The 11758-nt window shown below is 43.6% G+C and overlaps 1 pseudogene; it reads right to left on the reverse strand.

Moving 5' to 3' along the window:
- LOC149976563 (uncharacterized) overlaps positions 1 to 10115 on the reverse strand; it is a 28068-nt pseudogene extending 17953 nt beyond the window's left edge.
- Positions 10116 to 11758: the final 1643 nt, after the last annotated feature.

Genomic DNA, 11758 nt, shown 5'->3' on the forward strand with positions numbered 1-11758 from the left:
GGTCTACCTGGAACCAAAAGGTGTGCTCCTATTGGGACAGCCGAAGAAACCGTTTGGAACCCTTTTTTCTAAGAGTGTAGTTTAAAAAATGCCTGCGTAAACACATTGCAGGTTTGATTTTATTCCAGGCTCCTTCTTTTACCACATCTCACTGTACAGTACGTGCTGAACCACCATCAGGAGTATGTGAAGGACACATACTCCTTCACACTACCACCCCCCTCTCCTCTCTCCTTTTAATTTTCTCATCTTCTACTCAATCTAGCCTGTCTTCCTGTTTGATGCTCTAGCTAGTTGCTCTGACTGAGACTTGCTGATGTCAGATGGATATAGGAAGTCATTATTAGACATCTTTAGAAAGTTCTACAGTTGGCCCAGCGTCGTCCGGGTTAGGAGAGGGTTTGGCCAGGGTGGGGCAGTACTTGGCTCATTGCGCTCTAGCGACTCCTTGTGGTGGGCCAGGCGCCTGTAGGCTGACTTAGGTCATCAGTTGAATAGTGTTTCCTCCGACACATTGGTGCGGCGGGTGTTAAGGAGCGTGGTTTGGCCGGTCATGTTGCGGAGGACTTTCCCGAGCCCGTTGGGGAGTTGCAGTGATGAGACATAATTGGATAGCAAATTAAATCACAAAATTGGAGAGAAAAAGGTTCTAAAAGGTGCTAAAAGGGTTCTTCGGCTGTCCCCATAGCAGAAACCTTTCTGGTTCCAGATAGAACCCTTTTCAAGAGGGTTCTACGTGAAACCCAAAAGGGTTCTACCTGGAACCAAAAAGGGTTATCCTATGGGGAGGGTTGAAGAACCCTTTTAGAATCCTTTTTTCTAAAAGTGCAGTATCATAGTTGGCCAGGAAATTTCTATTAGCTAAACCGACCCTGGAGGGCTCCATTAATTCTGAATGAGATAAAATGACCCACACCGCATTTCCTGGTTCACTGCCGTTGCAATGACTCCCCAGTGACTCCCCATTGACTCCCCAATGACATACACTACTAGATTGGATCTAAAAGTTGGATCTAACAGCATTGGTTCAATGCCTGTATAATAGGCAGAGGGATGAGGCGGTGCAACCTCCTACCTTCATTTAGATGGACATTTCCTCAAGACACTGTCCTTCCATACCTGGATCAGCACCAAATACATAAAGCATCTACGCTTACTCCCTCATTACCCTGGCAACAGGATCACAACAGAAGAAACAGGGAGTTGTAAAGCGTCCAAGAGCTACCTCTCCTTAATGTGTCTCTCTGTCTTTTGCTCTCTCTGCCAAGCTGAAGACATTTCAACAACCCTTTCAGAACGCGCGGGCGAGACAAAAGGCTCTTGAGAATGCAGGGCTAGTAGGGTAGAGTGGTTCATGTTTATTTTAGAAGCCACTTGCCCCTGACTTCCAGATTCATTCTCATTGGTTGAGAGGAGCGGGGAGACTTCCAAGGGCAGATGGGGACTGACAGAATGCTGCCACAGTGCAGACAGGGGAAGGTCATGATGATGTAAATAATAATAATACTTAATGTGCCAATGCCTGAGGTGGAGTTGGGCGTACATATTGTAGAGACGATGGAGGTGTGTTGGAAGGCACACATGCACAATGGGTGTAAATAGGGCAGGAGAAGCCGGAAAGGGGATGAGTGTGTCAATGGAATATTTGGTGCAAAAGTCCATCTTGGTGTAATTTAGAATGGTGAATAGAATGTTGGAAGGATTGTGAAGGAACATTTATTTCAATTTCACTGCCATTTTGATAGGTCTATAAAATCTGATATGGAACAAAAAGCCATGTTTGTATTTCACATTTCTACAATACGACAAAACAATGACGACAACTCCAAATCCGCTGTCAGTGATAAGATATCAAAGGAAAATGAGAATATGAGAATTAATATTGGAGTCCTTATAGCGTTTTTAAACTGCAGGGTTTTTAAACTGTATCTACAAGTCAAGCTGTCTCGGGAGTTGTCCTCATACTGTATTCATGCTTATGTAAATACAAATTCATATATACTGTATGCTACAGTAAGTGTGTTTGGCATCCCCCATTGCACTGGGTAAATCCATAGATTTCCCTGGAAATGTAAATATAGATTCTACACACCATGACATATGTATGATTTTTTATTAATTTAAGTATGAATACAGTATGAAGACAACTCCAAAGACAGCTTGTTTGGTGAACCATCTGACCCACAGTCTCTCTGAGTACTGCCTGACTGCCTCCATTCACTCTTATGGTCAAAGTGTGTCAGTACTGTTAAAGCCCAACATGTCAATTGATTACCTCCACTGCTGTCTTACGCCTGCAGACTCTGTTAACTTACACTACATGTGTTTCTGTTCTTATCCCCACCAGGGTGTACAGGGACATTCATACACACATGTCAATCCAACAGCATTCATTAAACAAGGTAAACACTCACGCACACATGCACAAACACACACACACACGCATCATTAAACTGTTTAAAAGTAACATATTTATCGCATTAGATCAATGATACTCAATGCAGTGTGCATGGCCTGGGAAAACATCTTAATTAACATCTTAACAGAATGGTTGAGGGACAGCTATTGGGGAACTGTGGGGGGGATCTTGGAGAGTTCGGGTTCACGTTTTTCGGCCTGGTGGTAGATCTGCCAACATGCCCTTGAGCAGGGCGTTGACCCTGGATGCTTCCGTGTGTCGCTCTGAATGGGAATCTGTTGGATGACTGGTATGATGTAGTTGTTGAGCGGCTTCACTGCAACTATATTTTATGTTTCGGACATTCAATAAATAAATACAAAATAATACAAAATAAAATAAAACATTTAATTCTCTGGCAACAGCTCTGGCGGACATTCCTGCAGTCAGCATGCCAATTGCACACTCCCTCAAAACTTGAGACATCTGTGGCATTGTGTAACAAAACAGCACATTTTAGAGTGGACTTTTATTGTCCTCCGCACAAGGTGCACCTTTGTAATAATCATGCTGTTTAGTAATCTTCTTGATATGCCACACCTGTTATTTTGGCAAAGCAGAAATGCTCACTAACAGGGATGTAAACAAATTTGTGCACAAATTTTGAGAGAAATAAGCTTTTTGTTCATGTGGAACATTTCTGGGATGTTTTATTTAAGCTCATGAATCACAGGAATCATGTTGCGTTTATATTTTTGTTCAGTGTACAATGAGGGGAAACAGTTCTAATAAACCACATGGTGATCTACGATGATGACTTCTCGTATAAATTAAAAGAGAAGACATTGTAACAATGGTGATTTCTGACAACTGTAACCGCTTGGGACTGATGTGACAGCATGCACTAAACCAGAGAATGCAGTTATCATTAGAAATGATAAAGAATGTTGTTGAATTGGGACTAGAGTTCACTGAAAACAGAGTTTGTAGTTACACAAAGTGTACTCATCAGGAGTCAACTGTATATCATTCCTCAAAAAATTTGACCAATATCATGAATGAGCAGCGTTAAGACAAAATGGATGAGAAATACTTTTAGAAAGACGGAAGGAGATTTTCAGGAAAGTATCTTTTTTAATGTATCAATAACCACTACCTCAGGGCAAAACATTTCAGTGCTTTTAACACGATATGTGATCTCAAAAGTCTTCCGACTAGCTTGGAAAGACAGTACCGTGCAGTATCGAAGAGCCCTTACTGCTGCTCGATCATCCTATTTTTCCAACTTAATGTTAACATTCACTGCTATGCGGATGACACACAGCTGTACATTTCAATGAAACATGGTGAAGCCCCAAAATTGCCCTCGCTAGAAGCATGTGTTTCAGACATAAGTAAGTGGACGACTGCAAACTTTCTACTTTTAAACTCGGATAAAACAGAGATGCTTGTTCTAGGTCCCAAGAAACAAAGAGATCTTCTGTTGAATCTGACAATTAATCTTAATGGTTGTACAGTCGTCTCAAATAAAACTGTGAAGGACCTTGGCGTTACTCTGGACCCTGATCTCTTTTTTGAAGAACATATCAAGACTGTTTCAAGGACAGCTTTTTTCCATCTACGTAACATTGCAAAAATCAGAAACTTTCTGTCCAAAAATGATGCAGAAAAATGTATCCATGTTTTTGTCACTTCTAGGTTAGACTACTGCAATGCTCTACTTTCCGGCTACCCGGATAAAGCACTAAATAAACTTCAGCTAGTGCTAAATATGGCTGCTAGAATCCTGACTAGAACCAAACATTTGATCATATTACTCCAGTGCTAGCCTCCCTACACTGGCTTCCTGTCAAGGCAAGGGCTGATTTCAAGGTTTTACTGCTAACCTAAAAAACATTACGTGGGCTTGCTCCTACCTATCTCTCTGATTTGGTCCTGCCGTACATACCTACACGTACGCTACGGTCACAAGACGCAGGCCTCCTAATTGTCCCTAGAATTTCTAAGCAAACAGCTGGAGGCAGGGCTTTCTCCTATAGAGCTCAATTTTTATGGAATGGTCTGCCTACCCATGTGAGAGACGCAAGCTCGGTCTCAACCTTTAAGTCTTTACTCATCTCATCTCTTCAGTGGGTCATATGATTGAGTGTAGTCTGGCCCAGGAGTGTGAAGGTGAACGGAAAGGCTCTGGAGCAACGAACCGCCCTTGCTGTCTCTGCCTGGCCGGTACCCCTCTTTCCACTGGGATTCTCAGCCTCTAACCCTATTACAGGGGCTGAGTCACTGGCTTACTAGGGCTCTTTCATACTGTCCCTAGGAGGGGTGCGTCACTTGAGTGGGTTGAGTCACTGATGTGATCTTCCTGTCTGGGTTGGCGCCCCCCCTTGGGTTGTGCCGTGTCGGAGATCTTTGTGGGCTATACTCTGCCTTGTCTCAGGATGGTAAGTTGGTGGTTGAAGATGTCCCTCTAGTGGTGTGGGGGCTGTGCTTTGGCAAAGTGGGTGGGGTTATATCCTTCCTGTTTGGCCCTGTCCGGGGGTCTCATCGGATGGGGCCACGGGGGGCTAGGGTCAGTTTGTTATATACTTATTTTCCACCATAATTTGCAAATAAATTCATTAAAAATCCTACAATGTGATTTTCTGGATTTTTTTTTTCATTTTGTCTGTTATAGTTGAAGTGTACCTATGATGAAAATTACAGGCCTCTCTCATCTTTTTAAGTGGGAAAACTTGCACAATTGGTGGCTGACTAAATACTTTTTTGCCCCACTGTAAATGCAGAGATGTAAGTATATTCACACACATTTGCATTCCTACTGAAATTGAAAACAATTGAAACACATAACAAAAGCCTTATACAACTTATCTTGTCGCATATTCCAAGCTTTGGATATACATTTTGCAACCGGCATCACTCATTTTCTGGATAGCCAAGTTTTTCTTTGTCACTACTCCAGCATAGTCATTTTAAGGGTATTTTCTGAAGTTCCCAGTAAAGTCAATACTTAGACAAAGACCCCTGCTAGTTTAGCTGAGTTAAAGCCTGGTGAGGAGGGAACATACAGCTCAGTCCAGTCAGGACACCTAGAGGAAATGTAATCAGACTAACACAGGGACACATCTCACACCCAATGGAACAGATGAAAAACAGGATCATCACCTCACTCGCTCCCGTTATGAGAGAAAGAAATATAAGCAAAATGAGAAAGAAAGAAAGAAAGAAAGAGAAAAGGAAAGGCATAACGGATTCACGTGGGGGGGGGGGGTTAAAGCCTGAGAAGACGAGATGAGATGAGAAAGAGGGCAATATAGGGAGAGAGAGAGAGAGTGAAAGAGAGAGGGGTGGAAAGGAGAGAGGTAGCATAGTAAAGGAAGCGCTTGCAGCAGTCAGATTAGTGAGGGAAGCTGCAGTATATGTTATTCAGGCAGATTTCATGAAGCCACAATCAAAGCAACAGCTGGAGGAAAAGGCCACGGAGAGACAGGAACATGAGACAGGAACATGAGACAGGAACATGAGACAGGAACATGTCAGAACACGGAGAGACGGGAACATGTCAGAACACGGAGAGACAGGAACATGTCAGAACACGGAGAGACAGGAACATGAGACAGGAACATGAGACAGGAACATGAGACAGGAACATGTCAGAACACGGAGAGACAGGAACATGAGACAGGAACATGTCAGAGCACGGAGAGACAGGAACATGTCAGAACACGGAGCGACAGGAACATGTCAGAACACGGAGAGACAGGAACATGAGACAGGAACATGTCAGAACACGGAGAGGCAGGAACATGAGGCAGGAACATGTCAGAACACGGATAGACAGGAACATGAGACAGGAACATGTCCGAAGACGGAGAGACAGGAACATGAGACAGGAACATGTCAGAACACAGAGAGACAGGAACATGAGACAGGAACATGTCAGAACATGGAGAGACAGAAACATGTCAGAACACGGAGAGACAGGAACATGTCAGAACACGGAGAGACGGGAACATGAGACAGGAACATGAGACAGGAACATGAGACAGGAACATGTCAGAACATGGAGAGACAGGAACATGAGACAATAACATGAGACAGGAACATGTCAGAACACGGAGAGACAGGAACATGTCAGAACACGGAGAGACAAGAACATGAGACAGGAACATGAGACAGGAACATGTCAGAACACAGAGAGACAGGAACATGTCAGAACACGGAGAGACAGGAACATGTCAGAACACGGAGAGACAGGAACATGTCAGAACAAGGAGAGACAGGAACATGAGCCAGGAACATGTCAGAACACGGAGAGACAGGAACATGTCAGAACACAGAGAGACAGGAACATGAGACAGGAACATGAGACAGGAACATGTCAGAACACAGAGAGACAGGAACATGAGACAGGAACATGTCAGAACACGGAGAGACAGGAACATGTCAGAACACGGAGAGACAGGAACATGTCAGAACACGGAGAGACAGGAACATGTCAGAACACGGAGAGACAGGAACATGTCAGAACAAGGAGAGACAAGAACATGAGACAGGAACATGAGACAGGAACATGTCAGAACACGGAGAGACAGGAACATGTCAGAACACAGAGAGACAGGAACATGAGACAGGAACATGAGACAGGAACATGAGACAGGAACATGAGACAGGAACATATCGGAACACGGAGAGACAGGAACATGTCAGAACACGGAGAGACAAGAACATGAGACAGGAACATGAGACAGGAACATGTCAGAACACAGAGAGACAGGAACATGTCAGAACACAGAGAGACAGGAACATGTCAGAACACGGAGAGACAGGAACATGTCAGAACAAGGAGAGACAGGAACATGAGACAGGAACATGTCACAACACGGAGAGACAGGAACATGTCAGAACACAGAGAGACAGGAACATGAGACAGGAACATGAGACAGGAACATGTCAGAACACAGAGAGACAGGAACATGAGACAGGAACATGTCAGAACACGGAGAGACAGGAACATGTCAGAACACGGAGAGACAGGAACATGTCAGAACACGGAGAGACAGGAACATGTCAGAACACGGAGAGACAGGAACATGTCAGAACAAGGAGAGACAGGAACATGAGACAGGAACATGTCAGAACACGGAGAGACAGGAACATGTCAGAACACGGAGAGACAGGAACATGTCAGAACACGGAGAGACAGGAACATGAGACAGGAACATGTCAGAACACGGAGAGACAGGAACATGTCAGAACACGGAGAAACAGGAACATGAGACAGGAACATGTCAGAACACAGAGAGACAAGAACATGAGACAGGAACATGAAACAGGAACATGTCAGAACACGGAGAGACAGGAACATGTCCGAACACGGAGAGACAAGAACATGAGACAGGAACATGAGACAGGAACATGTCAGAACACGGAGAGACAGGAACATGTCAGAACACGGAGAGCCAGGAACATGTCAGAACACGGAGAGACAGGAACATGTCAGAACACGGAGAGACAGGAACATGCCAAAATATGGAGAGACAGGAACATGTCAGAACACGGAGAGACAGGAACATGTCAGAACAGCAGCAGAAAGGGAACAATTAATGGAAGCATCTAAATGGCATCTGCAGGAGAATACCAATGAGTGTGGTTGTGTGCGCTTGTGTCTGGCATGTGCTTGTGGGAGGGCCTATCTGTGAGGGTGTATGAGTATGTGTGTGTGTGTGTGTGTGTGTGTGTGTGTGTGTGTGTGTGTGTGTGTGTGTGTGTGTGTGTGTGTGTGTGTGTGTGTGTGTGTGTGTGTGTGTGTGTGTGTGTGTGTGTGTGTGTGTGTGTGTATGTGTGTGTGTGCGCGCGTGCGTGCGTGTCAGTCTAAGTAATTCATAAATCATCCTCCCCACTGCCTTGCAATCTTCAAGGAAATTTCCTGTGAGACTAATGCTGCTATCTTCAGGGGCTAATCTTTTAAACAGTAGCTAACTGAAGCTTCAGAATACATTTTGACGCCTGACTTTTAAAAATATGTTTAAAAAAATGCTAACCCCATCAAAGACTCCAACCATACGAAAAAGAGAGCAGTGTGTGAGCACCCAACCCAACTTTTTCCTCAAACATCAACTTTGGCACTGGCCTTGCTTGAAGCACCCTTGGGTGTAGATTATTGAAGCAGTGCCCTTTTCTGGCCTAAAACATTGATAAGCTCTGCTCTCGCTCAATTTTGGACTAGTCTAATACATCCTGTAAAACTCCCTTGCATGTGTAGCGGGGTAATATTTATCATTTATCTATATTATACGTACCTCACATGCGACCCGTAATAAGGCTATGTAATTTGTATGTTAACGAAGTCTATTAAATGAATTATCTGACTCCGTGAAGATGATTTAGCAATATGCAAGAAACTATCGTTAAGTTGAAGTAACACAAAGGTCAAGAAAGGTTTAAGAATGGTCTATATCAAAGGCAGATATTTAATTATATCGTAAAATGAACAGATTCACATACAAAGGGAAGGGAAAGGGGGATACCTAGTCAGTTGTACAACGGAATGCCTTCAACTGAAATGTGTCTTCCACATTTAACCCAACCCCTCTGAATTAGAGAGGTGTGGGGGCTGCCTTAATCGACATCCATGTCTTCGGCACCCGGGGAATAGTGGGTTAACTGCCCTGCTCAGGGGCAGAACGACACAAGGCATAAAGCTTAAGTTACAAGACAATACTAGCATTATAACACATTATTCTAGGCATGATCAGAGAGAGAGAGAGAGAGAGAGAGAGAGAGAGAGAGAGAGAGAGAGAGAGAGCCTGAATGGGCATGCCCCAAGAGTACATGGGGAGGAGAGAGAAAAAGAGAGAGTTTATCTCACCAGCGCAGGTCAGGAACAAAGAGAAAGAGACAATGAATTTGAGACCACTTTACAAGCATCTGAGTTGTTTGGATTCAAAATATGAGTTGTTGACCAATAGCATTACTGTTGAGTTAAGACAGACCTACATGATGTAAAGGCAACATAACCTCTGCTTCACAGAGATGTGAGACAATGGGGGATGGCAAGAGCAACACAGAGAAGGCTGAATTCCTGAGAAGACCATAAACATGCTTGTATATAGTTGCTGAGTCACTTTGGGGGCTGCCATGTTTGTCTCTTATATGCTCATTTGTTAAACTTCCTCATTACTACTGTACAGTACTGAACTGAACTGTAGAAATGCTATTGTATTGTGTAAAGATGGCTGCTATGTCTTCATCTGTGCATCTTGAGTCAATTTATCACAGCTGCAAAACACATTTCCAGTATGAGATAATGAAGCTAATTCGATGACGGTAATTCTAAACATGCACATGGAGAGAGACTGTGGCCGTCTTTTTGTTGTTGCTGCTGAATTCATTATCCAAACTGAATTAGGCTGTATTAAAACCCCCTAGAGTCGAATGACACACCCAATCGAATTAGCATAATAAGCATATCCCCATCATTTACGTTTATGAACCAAACGAAAGCAAACAGGAAGGTCCCACCCCATTTCGTTCCGTTTGCTTCTGTTTAAGAAACGTTTTGCAACAGAATCAGCGTAATGAATACACCCCTGTTTTATTTTTGCATGGGCTTTATCTCGCCTTCCTCATTGGCGATGTCGGCCTTCCGCATTGGCGATGTCGGCCTTCCGCATTGGCGATGTCGGCCTTCCGCATTGGCGATGTCGGCCTTCCGCATTGGCGATGTCGGCCTTCCGCATTGGCGATGTCGGCCTTCCTCATTGGCGATGTCGGCCTTCCTCATTGGCGATGTCGGCCTTCCTCATTGGCGATGTCGGCCTTCCGCATTGGCGATGTCGGCCTTCCGCATTGGCGATGTCGGCCTTCCTCATTGGCGATGTCGGCCTTCCGCATTGGCGATGTCGGCCTTCCTCATTGGCGATGTCGGCCTTCCGCATTGGCGATGTCGGCCTTCCGCATTGGCGATGTCGGCCTTCCGCATTGGTGATGTCGGCCTTCCGCATTGGCGATGTTGGCCTTCCGCATTGGCGATGGAAGGTGGCAGAGCAGCAGCGGTGTTTGTCACAAAAATGACTGTAATGACCTAACGGTTTGGGCTAGAAACTAATATGACTCCTCTATGGAAAGCTGAGACTCTTTTGCTCTACTTCACAAGTGTCACCGGACTCGTCTGAAGGTAACCTATTATGGGGACGCAAAATTAATGGGGGTGAATAGGGCATTGCCACAAAGGTATATGGGCTGTAACGTAACAAAATGTGGAAAAAGTCAAGAGGTCTGAATACTTTTCCGAAGGCGCTGTATATGGGTCATTCCACTGTAAAAAAAATGTAATACCAAATAATCTGAGTTTTCTTAAATCTCTCAGATATAGGACAGACACTAAAACATATTTCCTTCTGGTACATTCTTTTGGGACTGTTTTTCCATGTATGAATGTGTTATTCAATGTGTGTCTATGGGCTAATAGCAGTAAGGCCTAATTCAATGTATTTTTGATACCTGTATGGTTCGTAAAATTCAAAATCAAATAACTAAATGATCCTTGGTATGAGCATCTTAAAATAATTCCATATGATAGCTTAGTAGAAACCCAGCCACAGGCTCTTAGACTCTAGGTGGTTTTAAATTGTAATCTTACTGACATACTGTCAGCCTTAACATATAGTCTGAATAGAAAATGACAGTAGCCTACAATAAATATAGTTTCATGTCAGACCATATAGGCTACTGTAGAATGTACTAACCTAGTCTAAAGACTATGCAAAGATGACAGACCTGACAGAAACGCTTCCTTCTGTCACCATATTTGTACACACTCAACCTCTAGACATGGATGGATATTTAATGAATGTTTTTTTCATGACACAGATGACACAGATGTTTTTTTCATGACACAGATGACATCAATCTGACATCAGCATATGTATGGATGACCCTGTACTATGATCCAGCCTGGGGCAGAAGTCTCTACACTCGACCCCTCAATTGAACTCCCAGTGGTATCTTTGACCTGGCCTTCCCCATCAATGCCCATTCAACCGTGACTAGTCTATGCACATGCATGTCTTGTTGAATCCACTCAGCCTCTGATCTGAAGGTAAAGGGTAAAGTGGGATGAACTTTAGAATATCAGCTAGCCTCAGTTTACCAGTAAATGCCCCTGTTTACATACACTCACAAACGTACACACAAATACACATACTTTTCATTACATACACTACCGTTCAAAAGTTTGGGGTCATTTACAAATGTCCTTGTTTTTGAAAGAAAAGCTAATTTTTTTGTCCATTAAAATAACATTAAATTGATCAGAAATACGGTGTAGACATAGTTAATGTTGTAAATTACTATTGTAGC

This window comes from Oncorhynchus mykiss, chromosome 16, assembly GCF_057628025.1.
Source record: "Oncorhynchus mykiss isolate SJ-2025 chromosome 16, ASM5762802v1, whole genome shotgun sequence".
Taxonomy (NCBI): Eukaryota; Metazoa; Chordata; class Actinopteri; order Salmoniformes; family Salmonidae; genus Oncorhynchus; species Oncorhynchus mykiss.